Source organism: Eptatretus burgeri, chromosome 15 (genome assembly GCF_056783735.1).
Source record: "Eptatretus burgeri isolate ZD-2024b chromosome 15, Ebu_testis_v1, whole genome shotgun sequence".
Taxonomy (NCBI): domain Eukaryota; kingdom Metazoa; phylum Chordata; class Myxini; order Myxiniformes; family Myxinidae; genus Eptatretus; species Eptatretus burgeri.
In genome coordinates this window covers 28,343,262-28,360,363 of record NC_140975.1, presented here as the reverse complement: position 1 = coordinate 28,360,363, position 17,102 = coordinate 28,343,262, and the positions used below count along the sequence as shown (strand labels likewise).

At 42.9% G+C, this 17,102-nt stretch overlaps 1 protein-coding gene across 1 annotated transcript in view; it reads left to right on the top strand.

Moving 5' to 3' along the window:
* Positions 1 to 17,102, top strand: part of LOC147011803 (uncharacterized) — a 136,053-nt gene that overhangs the window by 27,844 nt on the left and 91,107 nt on the right. The window lies entirely within an intron of this gene.

Below are 17,102 nucleotides of genomic sequence, written 5' to 3'. Positions count from 1 at the left end.
ATATTTGGTACGTAGGTACAGACTGTGTACCTATGTGTCTCGACATACGTTCCTCATCTAAAGTGGTTGCAATGGCAACCAGGATGCTGTTTTCCATCCGTTCCTGTCCGCACTCTAACTCCCAAAGTTTTCAACTTTCACGTTTAATATTTGGTACTGTAGGTACAGACTGTGGAGGCGGTATGCCGTGACATACGTTCGTCATCTAAAGTGGTTGCCATGACAACCAGGATGCTGTTTTCCATCCGTTCCTGTCCGCACTCTAACTCCCAAAGTTTTCAACTTTCACGTTTAATATTTGGTACGTAGGTACAGACTGTGGAGGCGGTATGCCGTGACATACGTTCGTCATCTAAAGTGGTTGCCATGGCAACCAGGATGCTGTTTTCCATCCGTTCCTGTCCGCACTCTAACTCCCAAAGTTTTCAACTTTCACGTTTCATATCTGCTATATAGGTACAGCCTGTGGAGACGGTGTGTCGCGACATACGTTAGTCATCTAAAGTGGTTGCCATGGCAACCAGGATGCTGTTTTCCATCCATTCCTGTCCGCACTCTAACTCCCAAAGTTTTCAACTTTCACGTTTCATATCTGCTATATAGGTACAGCCTGTGGAGACGGTGTGTCGCGACATACGTTAGTCATCTAAAGTGGTTGCCATGGCAACCAGGATGCTGTTTTCCATGCAGTAGCACAATTCTGTATATTCCTTCTTGTTCAGGCGTATATTGTGCTCACTTACGCTCTTGTTACTGATTACAATCTACAAATACATATCTTGCTTTAAAATTATTTGGATCAGACTTCGCTGCAATGCTTTATAAAAAAATATTAATTATTAGACGAGTCTTTTAAAAACGATAAATGTATAAACAGGCGAGCATTGGGTGGCTTTGACACCAACTCTGGTTAAATGTTTTATCTGCTTGTTATTATATATATAAAATTTAACCGAGATCAATCTAACTTTCCATTGACAGGAACTGGAGCCCCTCCCCAAAAAATCTGAGATGATCAAGTCATCCGACAGTTAAAGGATAAACTTTGAACATCATGCTATTTGAAATGTGTATCAAAGACTCATGTAACAAGTTTACAACAAAGTAATTTCAACAATGAAATACACTTCTCATAATTAAAATAGGATGATGAAATTACTTACACACAATGGGATAATATTTTTTTTTATAATGCTTTCATGATTATAATTTATAATTCACTGCCAACAAGGGGAACTGTATTTTGAAGAACACCGTCCTTCAGATAGGGATTAAAAGCCAGCTGTCCCATCTACATTTATATTGTTGGACACAATCCTGGAGTGGTCACCACTCTGACACAGGATACCAGCAAGCTGGTACTCATTTTGCTGACCTCAGAAGGATGACAGGCTGAATCAACCCCACCTGGTATTAATTCAACAGAGAAGCGGGATTTGAACTCAGGACCCTAGGATCCCAAGCCCACCACCAGCCACCCGAACTATGAAGCCAACACCAGACATACATTGTGGATGGTTAAGATACAATGATGTATAGTAGGTCGATGTGTGCCAGTACCCTGGCCAAATTATCTACCTGTAGATCTTAAAAGAATGTGGATGCTGTTCGATTAAGTTAATGGTAAGAATGCAGTAAGTGCAGAGTTTTTTTAGTAATTTGATCGACGATGTTAACGGGGTGTGGATAAGCACAGGCCTAATGGCCTGCTCCTCATGTGTAAAGTTTCTTTGTTCGTCCTTGTAAAATCGAGTCTTTGTCAAGATCCATCTATATATTATGTACACATATTATGACCCTCTTCCGTCCCTTTTATCTCTGATACATACATAACCTTTATTTTCCCTCCCCTTACTTCTTGCTCCCCAAAAATGGAGACTCATTCAGGAAATGGAAAGTGGGGGGGTTGGAAAAATCAGTAGGAAGGCTAACACGACTACTTCCACTACTACCACTACTACTGCTTTAACGGCCCAAATTAACCCCACATTCTTGTGAGGTCCGCTGGGGAAATTTTTGGCTTAAGACTTTCACATGCCGCCTGGACAGGCCTAATGTTTGACCAAATCTGATTCGTGTAGGAACTTGTAATTTGTTCAGGGTGGCGGCGCTAACTCACCCACTCTTTAGGAAAGACACCGTGGGGAATGTAACGTCGACCAACTCATGGCAGCAGACAGAACGCCTGGCTTAATGTCCATCTGAGGCCTTTGCGATGCAACGTCCTTGCGGCGAAGCACCAATCTCAGGGTTAAAACTCGGGTCGGGAATCTAACCCAAACTAGACAGCTCAGAGGTAAGTGCGCTTCCTCCACATCCTCATGTCTTTCCAGATAGTGGAAGTAATCGTGTTTTTATGCATTTTCTGTTTGTTTATTTTTTGAAGTTTAGCCTTGGGTAGCCCATGTAAATAAATAATTTATAAATAAATAATTGAACTCAATAAACAAGGCTCAGTGGAAAGATTATGTAACCACTCCGCCTGTCCTTGGGATGGAGGTAGGAATTTGTGATTTGTTCAGGGTTTTGCCAAAAAAAAACTTGCCTATACTTTGCGAAAGACAAATAAACATTATTCTATCAACAAATCAATCATAATAAGAAAGTTTCATGTCAGCAGTTTTAAAAGTCTTTTGAAAATATGTGATACAAGCTTTCAGGGTTATGGTGAAGAAAAACATCCCATTACCGTGTGATCCTTAACGTTCACCAATGACCAATGCTAACTTACGGGTGTTTCAGCTTCACGTCCATCCGAAGGATGTCACTCACACACACACACACACACACACACACACACACACACACACACACACACACACACACACACACACACACACACACACACACACACACACACACACACACACACACACACACACACACACACACACACACACACACACTGACGAATCGCCCTGCATGTGCAACACCAGGATGACAGTTTATAGCTGGGTCTGGATTCAAACCCAGGATGTTTAGCTCAGAGCAGTGTGTGCGTGCCTCTTGGCTACCCTGCCAGCCACCATAACAAATATATGGTCCCAAAAATTCCATTGGATTTGATGTGCTCGACCCATGAACTCACCACTCTTTAGTATCTGAAGCCAATTTAGAAATGGCCATGTTTTCATTTCCTAAGAGTGTGCCTGTTCCACCAGGCCACTCGATTTCAATGAGTCTTTTACATCTCCCATTGAAGTTTCTTTCAATTACCTCTGCCACGGAAGCTGGACGGAGGTTGTTTTCACCCCTGTCTGTCTGTCTGTCTGTCTGTCTGTCTGTCTGTGAGCAGGTTATCTCAAAAGGTTATGGACAGATTTTAACAAAACTTGGCGGACAGGTTAGGTGTGTGAAAAAGGATGAATTGATTCGATTTTTGGGATGATCCGGATCCAAATACGAGAATCTTTTTAATTTTTTTTTTTTAAGTGATTCTTCATCATTGAGAGATAGGACCAAAGACGATATTTTAAAAGTTGTGCACGGATTCGGACAACACTTGGTGGATGAATTGGTAGGTGACAAGAACAAGCCCATTAGATTTTGGTTCAGGCACGGATGCGGACCTGGCCTATCAGTGATTCAGTGAGATCCAAAACGTAAACTGTTTAGCCTGGTGGAGGTATGCATTGTACGGAGTGCCATTCTAGTTCGTATTGTTGTCATTGTCATCTTACTTTCATCCCTTTTTAGCATACCTGCATTATCTCATCTACCTTTCTCATCGGCATTTCCTTCCTTCTCTTGTAAAAGTATTCACATTAACTGCCATTCAAACCCCTTCACGGGCGATAGCCTTCGGCCAAATTCTGTGCCGGGATCTGGCGATAAGTTTTGCTTCAACGGCAGCTCATCTCGACCGGTGGAGCGAAAGCGAGTGCTCCAGGTGTGCAAACAGCTCCCGAGTTGATCAAAGGCTCAATTATAAGGGCCAAAGAGGAGTCAAGGCTCATAATCACGTACGCTTCGCTTCATGCACGATCTTCACACAGGGAGGCTTTCGTCAGTTCATGCTGGCAGGGTCCAAGATTCGTCATGGTGGCCAAAGTTGCTGCAACTTCCACAACTTCCACCGGTGCAACGACGGTGGAAAACTTAGCCTGAAAATATTTTTCACAAGATGAGCTTTTATTTCAGGAGGTATAGCTGGGGCAACGTCTGGAAGAAGGACCGGGGAGTGACTTTGAAGGAAAGTGGATTTATGGGATGGATTTTCTGGATCATTTAGCAAAGGGGTGGCTGTCAGAGCTAGCAGAGTGCATTGAACCCGCATTCCTTCATCGCAGTGGGCGTTGAGAAAAGCAGATAAGGGAGATGTTCAGCTTTGTGAGAAAGAAAAATACAACAAAGGATTGTACAAAGGACAATGCCACTGCATGCAAGGGAAGCAGGGGTGGGAGAGGGAGAGCAATAATGACTGTATGAGATAATAATAGTGTTTTGGGGAACTTCGGACAATTTCAGAACAGCGATTGTGGTCAAATTGTACTTTCTACCTTTGAGCAGCGGGCCCGAGGTGCATCAAACATTCATTGTTCACGTTTCCATCTGTAATCTGAGCCTGAGCCATTGCCGACCTGCAGGAAGAATTCTCCTGCCACTGCTTAATTGCACACCTGAGCCGTCAGTCCCTCGGAGGCACGTCAAAACGGTTCACAGCTCCGTGCAGAGACACCTGCGCCCCGTGAAATGCGCTTTTCCCTGTCGTCGTCGTCTTCGCAGCAGGACAGGCCTGTGTTTGCTTTCTTACCAGCGAGCTGACTGACACTTTGCTGCTTCAAGACTCACTTAATTATCAATATGTGGTCATACAAGCCCATTAGCTGTCTTTACCTGATCAGGCACAATCCCTAATTATGGTTTCACCAAAGTCTTCAAAGTTTTCCATATTCATTGCACACACTATGATAATGTTGCTTCCTGAATGACCATATATTGAGTCTGGGGAGGATGAGACGGGCGGGGAAAGATGTGTAAATGGAGATAAATATTTTTTGTAAAAAGGAAGAGAATAAAGGAAGATATTATGTGGGTCGGGGTGGTTTTGGGAGTAACGGCGAGGAAAGGGAAAGAAGTTTGGGATAAGAGAAAAAGGGGAAGGAAGGGACATTCATGGGACGAGAGAGTCAAAAAAAAAAAAAAACTCCTCCATATTAGTGTACGTAATAAATATGTTTAATTATTTGTTTTTTAATCATCCAATTTTGCAGCTTTTATTATTTGACCATTTAAAAATAAAAAAAATATCTCAACCACAAATGAAGAAGGGCTAAGCGAATGTGGATCGAATGCTCAGACCTTGTGTAGTTCTGGGGAAAGTTTTTCTGGGGGACATGTTGCAATTTACAAGGGTCTATCCAATGTGTTTTTTTTATAACCACCATCTTTATGAGCTATTATTGTAGCTGTTACGTGCAAAACAGTTCTTCCTGTTTTGACCAGATATGAATGGAAATGGCAGCTTGCTTTCGGCCTCATTATTATATTTCCGCTTGTTTATTTTGTCATCCATCGCCTTATCTTTTGGCCACCAGGAAACTTTTGTGAGTTCATCAATTATATCCACCAAGACATCATTGATTGTGTATCTTGATATTATTTCTTGATTTATTTTTTACACTCGCCCAATCTTGTACGATAATTGCACACCTGTCACTGTTACCTCCGCCACTGAAGGTGAAGGAGGTTATGTTTTCACCACCTTTCTGTCTCTGTCTCTCTGTCTGTTTGTTTGTTTGTTTGTCTTTATGTAGAGGATATCTCAAAAAGTTTTGGACGGATCCGGCTGAAAATTTTCTGGACAGGTTCGGTGTGTGACGAGGACGAAGTGATTCGATTTTGGTGAAGATCCGGATCCGGCTACTGTAATTTTTTTTCAGTGATTCTTCACCATTGAGAGATAGGACCAAAAACGATATCGTACTGAATAGCATGATATTTCAAAAATAGAATGGGCCCGAAATGTTCTCGTGGGTCAGCATTTCGTGGTGGAGGTATGCGCACTACCAAATGCCCTTCTAGTTCCATAAGTAATTTGGGGATTCCTCATAATTAACCCTACACAATGTGTGACAGGGTGGTGCAAAGGTAACACACTTAACTTTGAGCCGTCTCGTCTGAGTTTGATCCCTGAAATGACTATAAAGTGCCAGATTGGTGGTTAACATGCGTGGTGTTGAATCTCAATGTGCTTCATCCTTTGAATGGAAATTAAGCTGGGTGTTCCATCTGCTACCGTTAGTTGGTGGATGTTTAAGATCGCACGGTGTCCTTCTCCGATAGTAGGTGAGCTATTTGACAGCATCCTGAACCAATTACAAATTCCTTCCCAAATCAACTTCAATCAAATATCTGGCCGAGCCAGCCAGTTTGTGAAAGACTCCTTTACGTCTTCAGATGCATAGCGCTACCGAGGCAGTTTTCTATTGGCGAGGGGGCACAATCCTGGATGGGTCACCACTACGGTGCAGGACACTTGAACGGCATATTCTTCCCTGACAGCTGGTATTCATTTTGCCAACCTCGGAAGGATGATGGGCTGAGTCATCCAACACCAGGCTCAATATTTAGGGAAATAGTAGTCGTAGTACTTGTCGTAGTAGTCGTAGTCATCGTCTTGAGTTGCTGTTGCAACCTTACTCGATGTAAAAGGAAAGGTAAGTCGTGTGCATTGTAAACAACCCAAGTGAAAACACCCAAAATGAGGACTTTCTAAGATATTGGCTTTTTGTGCACGACCATGCTCCTTTGTATGCCTAGTGTTGGCTTAATGGTTCGGGTGGTGAGCTTGGAATCCGAGGATCCTGAGTTAAAATCCCACTCTGCTGTTGAGTTAATACCAGGTGGGGTTGACTCTGCCCGTCATCCTTCCGAGGCCAGCTTGCTGGTATCCTGCGTCGGAGTGGTGACCCGTCCAGGATTGTGTCCAATAGCCAAGGAAACTGCTTGGGCAGCACCAACGCTCTACACAGAGTATGGTCCCGATGGAATGGATGCTCCTTTACACATGGTCATGAAGATTAACACATCACAACTCTCAGTCTCTTCCCTTGATATCAGTCGACTTGGTGATTTATATTCTGCTTTCTAATTTATACTTGCGAACAAAGTCCGGACTGGGTGGTGTAATGGCTCCGAGTCTGGGTGGTCGGTGCTTCACACCCTGGTCGAGTCATGCCAAAGACTTATGAAATGGTACGTGCTGCTTCCTTGCTTGAGGTTCAGCATTTTGAAAGGAAAGATCCTGGTAAATCTTCATGGGTTGGCATCCATGTGGAGAAGGAAATCCCTCCTTCGGAAAAATGCCACGCTGAGTCCGTGAGAAAGGTGGCATCCATTGTTGTGGCATCGCTGGTACCCAGAGTGCCCCAGGAAGTCAGGGCTGTACTTCTTCCAAGCTCAGGAGCTGTGTTTGTCTTGTCCAACAGTCCTGTCTTGTCTCTTGTGTAATTCGTCTGCATGTCCTTGTGTGTGGCAGCTCCTCGACAAGCCTTATATCCTGGTAAAAAAAAACAATGTCACGATGTAAACGAATACTTTGAACGAAAAACTTTCAACATTGTGTCCAACAACGACATGAACACAAAGTTGAGTGTGCTCAATTTTAAGGAGATACAAACCAGTTGTGCCTCATTTAAGGAACTAGTGGCCCAAATTTTCTTTGTTCTTCATGGCCTTTGGCATACCTGCCTGCTTTACTGCCTGAGCAATTTGCTCACCTTTCACCAAGTCCAGAAGTACTTGGGTCAGGACGGGGATTTTACGTTCGTTAATATTATTGCCAAATGATACCACTATTATTATTGTTGTTAATATTACTTGTATTAATTAATACATGGTTTGTTATAATGTTATCATTATTTTTGTTATTTATTTTGTAAATAGAAGGCCGTGCCACGGAAGGAGTCGTGCCAAAAGCTGCTCGATACACCTTAACGTGGCATTTGTTTAAAACACAGGAATTCTTTGGGATTTTTTTGAAAGTTAATTAGCCCAATCAACTCAGGAGGTCATGACGATCATTTTTGGTGTCTCAAATTTCACATCAGAATGCGCCAGTAAAACTCCACAAAAAACATGCCTCACATACACACACACACACGTCATCCATTTATAGGAGAAGATAAGGAAATAAAAGGTTTATTAAAAGTCAATCAAATACATAATTGCCAGTTCACCTCATATTATTTATATATATATATATATATATATATATATATATATATATATATATATATATATATAATTCATGCAGAAAGTTTAAACCATAAGATCTGATGACCTTAGAAAGGCTTTATTTTTTATTTGTCACCAAATGTAACACACGAACATACTAACATGCGAGGAAGGGTGTTCTAAAAGTTCTCTGAACGAGATACTCTCAATAGTCCAAGACATGCTGAGGTTTATGTCGTTTTCTTTACACAAGTATTGATATAATCAGTCAGAATTCCTTTTCTTCCTAATTATTTATACTTCTGTTGAAAAATAAATAAACCTCAGCATTTCTTGGACTACAGTATCTCGTCCGCAGAACACTTTGAACACACACGTTCATGGATAAACACATACAGATGTATAAACATTCGTGGACTCTCTCTCTCTCTCTCTCTCTCTCTCTCTCTCTCTCTCTCTCTCTCTCTCTCTCTCTCTCTCTCTCTCTCTCTCTCTCTCTCTCTCTCTCTCTCTCTCTCTCTCTCTCTCTCTCTCTCTCTCTCTCTCTCTCTCTCTCTCTCTCTCTCTCTCTCTCTCTCTCTCTCTCTCTCTCTCTCTCTCTCTCTCTCTCTCTCTCTCTCTCTCTCTCTCTCTCTCTCTCTCTCTCTCTCTCTCTCTCTCTCTCTCTCTCTCTCTCTCTCTCTCTCTCTCTCTCTCTCTCTCTCTCTCTCTCTCTCTCTCTCTCTCTCTCTCTCTGTCTCTGTCTCTGTCTGTGTGTCTGTCTGTGTCTCTGGCTCTGTCTCTGTCTCTCTCTCTCTCTCTCTCTCTCTCTCTCTCTCTCTCTCTCTCTCTCTCTCTCTCTCTCTCTCTCTCTCTCTCTCTCTCTCTCTCTCTGTCTGTCTCTCTCTTTCTTCTTTTTATCTCTATCTCTATATATTGGACACAACAAAGGTTATGGACCCACTGTCTGGAGAGCTGCTGAGATTAAAGTGTTGAAAACATATTTTTTAAAAAACACATAAACAAAACGTATACGACCAAAAAGATTATCAATAAACATATATGGTACTCCAAAGAGCGTTAACATAATAGTTAACAAAGTACAAAGGAAACTGCCATTCATGTACAAAACTCATTCATTCCTCTTTTTTTTCCCCCCACTTGTGGAATCAACTTCCACATCCTCTTCAATTCAATCTCATTCTTCCCTTCAGGTCTTCAAGGTTGCTGTTCACCACCATCTCCATATTGTCCACCCTTTGCGTTCTCTCCTACTCCTCATCGTTACCTTCGCATCCCTTGTCTGTCCTTCTTCGTCTATTTGCTCCCTCTGCCCTGCTGTTTACGTTTCCCTGTTCTTCTGCTCCTTTTGGTATGTTGTGTCCTGCTCCGTTCTGTGTTCCAGCTCTTCCATGAGCCTTGACTCTGGGTACAAAAAAGTCCGTAGTGTGAAACCATGCAGACAAAAAAAAACAAAAAAAACAACAACCAGTGATTGCAGCAATTTAACGAAATAAGTATCAAAACAAACCAAGATTATATTTTGGAATTAAGAAATTTTGGATGAAGGATAACTCTGAACCAATAATTGACAGGTTGAGCACCATTAATACTCGAGTTAAAGCTAAATGTTCATCCACATTTGATTTCTCAACACCGTGGACGAAGATTCCTCATGACAAGTGAAATGAATAGTTGATTCAGGTGGAGAGAACATTTAATGGAGTTTATCAAACATATTATAGTCTCCCCTAAAGTTAGAACATCGGACATGCTGTATTGGCAAACCAAAAGGAACCAAAAGCAGATTTTTCCAAAGAATCTGAGCTTTCCACCATTCTATATATCCATGTTCACTTTATGTCCACATTGACAAGCTGTTTATGTCCACACATGTTGATTGACTTCATATTGAATGTTATTCTTCATCTTCGTCGTCTTCGTCTTATTATTATTATTATTATTATTATTATTATTCCATATGGCAGCTATCATTTTGTTGGGGCACGACTATGCCGCTGATGCGGTGCCCCTATACCAGTACACTGGTACTCATTCCACCGACCTTGGAAGGATGACAGGCTGAATCAACCCCACCTGGTGTTAATTCAGCAGCCAACGGGTCTCAAACTCAGGACCCTAAGATCCCAAGCCAGCCACCCTTAACCACTACCGTAAGCTAACACCAGGTTTCATATTGAATCCAAAAAACCAATTAGCACTGGTTAAAAGATGTGGTGCCATTTTCAGATTCATTGATGACCTATCAGCGATGAATGATAGACACACTTTTGATGATTTCCGTAATGATATATTATATATACAATGGAAGATGATTTTTCAGAAACCTGTATTCAGTCCACCGCAGGACAAGGGTCTTTAACAACTCGTGTCGCGGGAAGTGGTCTAATCGTGTCACACTTACCCAGAGCTGCTTAAGGAGAGAGTTTGGGAAGTAATTGGTAATTTGTTTGAGATGTCGAATAAAACTCCAACTCTTCATGAAAGTCAATGGGAGGGGGGGGGGTGAGGAGGAGGTCTTTAACGTTCACCAAAGACCAGTGCCGGCAGATGGGTCCTCCAGCTTAACATTCCTTTGGTGGATCGCCTTGAATGCGAAACACCAGTGAGACGGTTTATAGCCCGTTGGAGATTTGAACCCAGGCTGGACAGTTGAAGGGCGGGTGCGCGTACCTCTAATATATCCTGTGAGACCTGAGAAAGAGAATAATATCCTTTTTACACCTCAATATCTCAACACCTGGTGGTGGTGTTTAACTGCATTATAAAAGAGATGCATTTCCATTTTCAACAATGAGAATGCCCTTTGTACACAGTGACATTCCAAGGAAACTGATACAGGGTGCAGGTGCAGGAGAATTCACCGGAATAATTCGTGCAAGAACATGTCAGGTAGATCTGATAAGGCAGGTGAGCAAATTAAAGATGTGAACGAACGGACAAGAAACCAAAATACATGAGTTAAAATGTACAATTGCTAAAACTTCAACAGGACACCACCGATAATTGATTAAACCGAACGGAATGTCATGTGCCAGTTGCACTAATTGCTAATGAGATAGTTCACTTATGAATAACATACTTGTTTTAAAAAATTTTTTTTAATTCAAGTTGTTATTCCATTAGACATAAGAAGTGTGTTGTTTAATGCAAGTACGGTACTGCCGAACCCCGCTATTCGCGGGGGATACGCTCCTAAAAATGCTGTGAATGTCGGGGTCTGCGGATGTCTAGGCATTCTGTTTTTTTCATGGTCTAGTCTCGTGGAAGAGTAATTACACAAAACAAATCAGGACACATCATAACAAAGGGAACAGCAGGAGAAAGGGGGAAACACGAACAGCAGAGCGGATGGAGAAAGTAGACGGAGACGGACAATCAAGGGATGCAGGGAATGAGGAGGGAGCAAAGGGTGGACAACATGGATACATAAGCACAATTGTGTTTGACCATTTTGTGATTTTGTCAAGGTCTCAAAGGGGGGAGGTTGCTGCCTGTCTGTCAGAACGATGAGAGATGTCACTGTAGAAAAGTGGAGTCATCAGGAAAGAGATGAAGAGGATTTTCCAGAGAGTCAGTGAGATCATTGATGAAGATTAGGAATAAGATGGGGGGCCGAGAACACTGCCTTGGTGGTACTCCAGCCTTGACATGGAGAGGAGAAGAAAGGGTTCCGTTGAGAGCCACACGTTGGCTACGAGACTGGAGGAAGCCAGGAATTCAGGAGTGGAGTTGGCCTTGGATTCCATAGGCAGACAGTTTGGAGAGCAAGGCAGGATGCCAGACTGTATCAAAAGCTCGACGTATGTCCAGAGAGACGGCCCTGATCTCATGTCTGATATTGAGAGCATCAATCCATTGTTGGGAGAGTGGAAACAGCAAGTCCAAGGTAGAGTGAGCAGGTCTGAATCTGAATTGATGATCTGAGATGAGTCTGTTGGAGAAACAGGAATTGTTGTTACACCTTTTAATGTAATGCTGTGATGTTGGCTGATTTCCAATTTCCCAGGTGGATCTCAGAGACCAATCCAGAAGTGTAAAAAAATTTTTTTCGACATTTATAAAAAAAGGCAAATCCGGAAAGCACAAATGTAGAAACAGGTCACACTTTATGACCTGCGAGTAGGTGTGGTCTGAGAATAGGGAATCCGTGAAGAGCAGGGTCCGACAGTACTCTCCTCTCCTTTCCTCTGTTCTCCCCTCCCCCCCCCTCCCTTCTCTCCCCTCCCTTCTCTACCCTCCATTCCTCTTTTGTCATATAATATCGGTTAATATGAATCAACACAAAAGGTGCATTGTGTAATCCGGTCCATTGTACACATTTATCAGAAAGCAAATTGCATGCAGAACGAAGAGTGCACAGAACAATGACCTTTCCACATTGGTGTCGCAGAGAATAACCGTAAATGCAAATGGCATCGTCATTCCCACTCTGTTTTAAAATGTGCTTTTGCGTCCGACGTGGGTATATCATGGGAGCACACCTGCACAACTTGTGTTTTTCACTTCGTGTCTTCCCATTGAAGTGTCTCCATCGTCGTAAGAGGCCTTCACACCATCACGTAGCTCACAAGTCACAGCAATGGGAAATCCATGGAATTTGGCTCTGCTGATTGTACAGTGTCTCACGTCTGAAAACTGACACCATGTATCCAAGTCTTTGCTGCTCAATGTCTGACCGATTGCTTTTAAAGATGTCTGCAAAACAACCGTGATGTGTCAAGGTTCAAGTGAAATCATTGCAAGGTTTGAAGTATTTCTTGGCTCTGATATCGTCTGGTTTGTGCGAACTTAAGTACGGATTTAGTCTGGCAGGATGGCCTAGAGGTACGCACACTCACTTCTGAGCCGTCTAGCCGGGGTTTCAATCTCAACCCAGCTACAAACTACCACTCTGGTTTTTTTCCGCGTGCGGGACGAGCCATCAATGTGTGTGCCATCCTTTGGATTGATGGTGACGAGCCATCAATGTGTGTGCCATCCTTTGGATTGATGGTGACGAGTCATCAATGTGTGTGCCATCCTTTGGATTGATGGTGAGGAGTCATCAATGTGTGTGCCATCCTTTGGATTGATGGTGACGAGTCATCAATGTGTGTGCCATCCTTTGGATTGATGGTGAGGAGTCATCAATGTGTGTGCCATCCTTTGGATTGATGGTGACGAGTCATCAATGTGTGTGCCATCCTTTGGATTGATGGTGACGAGTCATCAATGTGTGTGCCATCCTTTGGATTGATGGTGACGAGTCATCAATGTGTGTGCCATCCTTTGGATTGATGGTGACGAGTCATCAATGTGTGTGCCATCCTTTGGATTGATGGTGACGAGTCATCAATGTGTGTGCCATCCTTTGGATTGATGGTGAGGAGTCATCAATGTGTGTGCCATCCTTTGGATTGATGGTGAGGAGTCATCAATGTGTGTGCCATCCTTTGGATTGATGGTGACGAGTCATCAATGTGTGTGCCATCCTTTGGATTGATGGTGACGAGTCATCAATGTGTGTGCCATCCTTTGGATTGATGGTGAGGAGTCATCAATGTGTGTGCCATCCTTTGGATTGATGGTGAGGAGTCATCAATGTGTGTGCCATCCTTTGGATTGATGGTGAGGAGTCATCAATGTGTGTGCCATCCTTTGGATTGATGGTGAGCCGGTGGGCACGTCTACACGACCGGTCTATGTTTGCCTTCGTTGTTTGAGCGTGCGTTTTTGGCAATATTGGAAACAAAACTTTGTCTCGCTGGCTGTCCACGGCTCAATGAAAAGGGTGCGAATGAAAACAAAGCCACATCCTTATAACAGTCATTCTTGACATTTTTGTCAAAGCTCAAATATAATTGCATTGTTGGCGTTAAAGGTCCCACTGTGCATTTTTGTGAATAACAGTCGAGTTATCGCCGGCACACTGAACATGTTACCAAGTCCTATCCTGACTGACTGCTGTGAACCAGCCAGTACTATCCGTGCCTAGGAACTGCTTCGGAAGGCACCGACGCTCTGTTCGAGACGTCGTACATTGATGATGAGTTGAGTGAGTGTACAGATTAGGATTACAAACAGATTACCCTTCGATGCAACACATAGTCCTGCAACTACTACCCGGTCAAAAAGTTATTGCAAGACTCTTATTCATCCTTGCGTTTTCTTTAAAAAAAAAAAAAAAAAAAGTTTATTTGATAATTTTCTTTGATTTTCTTTCAAAACTTTTATTTATTTATCATGGAATACACAAATTGTATTAAAAATTCCCCTAAGAACTGCATTCCAGCTTGCCCATCGAGACTCTTGCAAAGTTCCCATTACAATTCTTACGTGACGTGGGTGAGGGCACTGCACAAGTCTGTTGGTAGAGTTACTCAATTATCCTCGTGATGTCTGTATCGCATGAGCGAGGCTCAAATTCTCAGGAACTCAGCATGCAGCTCCCCCCCTGGGCCATTTTGGAACTTGATGAACTGCGAAAAATGGCTTTTGTGACAAGGCCAATTGTGCCCATCTGTCTCGGCATCTCGGCTCTGTTCAACGATTCTGTTGTTCGCTTGGTCATTGTTCTCAAACACCGAACGGTGTCGCATCACGCACGCCACTGGCTTTGTCATCGGACGTTTGCGTCTCTCTCTACGTTCCGTATGACGTCTTTGTCCGTCTCTGTCTCTTTTAAGTTCGAACATAATCCCGGTGAACACTCTTGTTACTAGTTAATCGAGAGCCAACTCTGTCGGTGTAGCATGACTGTGAGAAAAATCCATCAGGAAACCAAATTGTACAGGTAACTTCAGTTCAGATGAAATCTTCCAAACGAATTTCGATAAAACGGTGGCAAAAATCAAACAAACCAACCAACACATGAATAGAAAAGAGAATTTCTTTTTTTTTTTAATAAAAGTTTCATGAAAAAGATTAATGTTCTTCTCCAAGATGATTCTTTTGTTTCGTGGAATTAAGAATTTTTTTTTTCCTTGCTCAAGTCTTAGACGCCATGACGGACGCCATGACGGACGCCATGACGGACGCCATGACGGACCCAGCTGACTGTTTGACTCTTGTCAGTGATGGACACCAGTGTTACCGTCATCCTCATACAAACGCTTTTTCGGACAACAGGGTCACATTTATCTCTGGAACTATATTTTTTGTATATAAGAATTTACTACTACTACTATTACTGGCCCAGGGTAACATTTTTGGCCCAAGTTCTTTACAAACTGGCTGGCCAGGCCTGATGTTTGACTGAAAATGATTTGGGAAGGAATTTGTAACTTATTCAGGGGGCTGGTGATAACTCACCGACTTTTCAAGAGACAACGTGGCATCTTGAACATCCACCAACCAATACTGACGGACGGAACACCCAATTTGACATCCATCCGAGGGGATGGCACACACTTTGAGGAATCAACCCTGCCTGTCTGTGAGATGCTGGGATGACTGTTTGTAGCTGGGTCGGGATTTGAACCGAGGCTAGACAGCCCAGAGGCGTGTGTGCGTACCACTAAGCTAGCCTATCAGTTCTTCATGAGCTCCTTTACTACCTACCCACTATTTCCATCAACATCCTGAAATGTTGAGCAAAGCAGGTAGAGTTCCACAGTGATGGTGATGTATTTAAAAGCGACCTTTCGAATAGTATCGTTGAGAGTTTTTTGACGATGACTTTATGCCCGTCGTCCTGAACTTTTTGTTGAAGGCATTTCATTCGGAACGATCCATCTCCGGCGGAATGCAATTATACATGAGCTTTGACAGAAATGTCAAGAATGACTATTGTAAGGATGCGGCTTTGTTTTCATTTGCACCCCTTTTTCATTGTTTCCGGGAGATCGAGTGAGACAAAGTCTTGGCTCGAAGATTGCTGAAACGCAGGCTTTTAAAAGGATGGCTCTCACAGAATGCTCTTTCATGGTCTGGGGTGGCTGGAGCATCAGATATGCCGACATTGCTGGCAGACAGATGCGTGCCAGATGAGAAGAACCCGACCGTGGGTTGAATGCTTCCCATCCTGTAAGGGTCACATTGCAGATGAGGTGCTTCTCTCGGACCAAGGGATTCTGCTCGCATTCTCACTGCAGTTTGTGCACTTGCGAGCTCGTCGTGGGTTGTAGTGTTTTGTGTATATTTGGGCACGCTAGGTTTCTCAATCCATAAATCTCAATCGATGGGTTGACTACGGTACGATGTCGAAGAAAATGACTCGTATGTGTGCCTCGGTGTCCAAATTAAGGAAGCGTCCACGCCACATCTTCATCACCCCATCCATTCGCCCACACAACTTTCACCGATTGGTCCACTTAGCTCGATTCATCCGGTACACAATCTCTTTATTCACGTGTTCCAAAATGTCTTGGAAGCAGAAATCCATTTGTTTGGTTGATTAACCAGCGATTCACTCAGACTGGATACCAAGCCAGATGATTCACAGACTTTTACATTGATAATGGGCCTAGTCATGGGGCCTAGTCGTTTTATGAGGCCTAGTCATGGGCCTCTCCAGCACAATATGATGTTTTATTTTTACGTTCACATTCACCGATCTCGATGAAACCCAGTTGTCCTCTGACTCACCCCCCCCCCACCCTGGATATTTGAATGTGGCCTGGATGTGTTTGCAAAGAACAATCTGATGTCTCATCCAAATTGCCTTCCACTTAAACCTCTCATCTCTCACAAACAACAAAGACTGTGGTCTGTTAGCTTAATGGCCCATCGAGGGAAACAAATATGCGTTTCATTGTGTTGGCCTCTTTTAGGAGAACCGAGGAAGCCAGAGATTTCACCACATCACATGAAGAGATACGTGCCTTGCTGAGCTTGGAGACAATGAGACCTGGGACTAGTTTTAATAGCTCTGACGCGTCTCTGTTGTTATATATATATATATATATATATATATATATATATATATATATATATATATATAT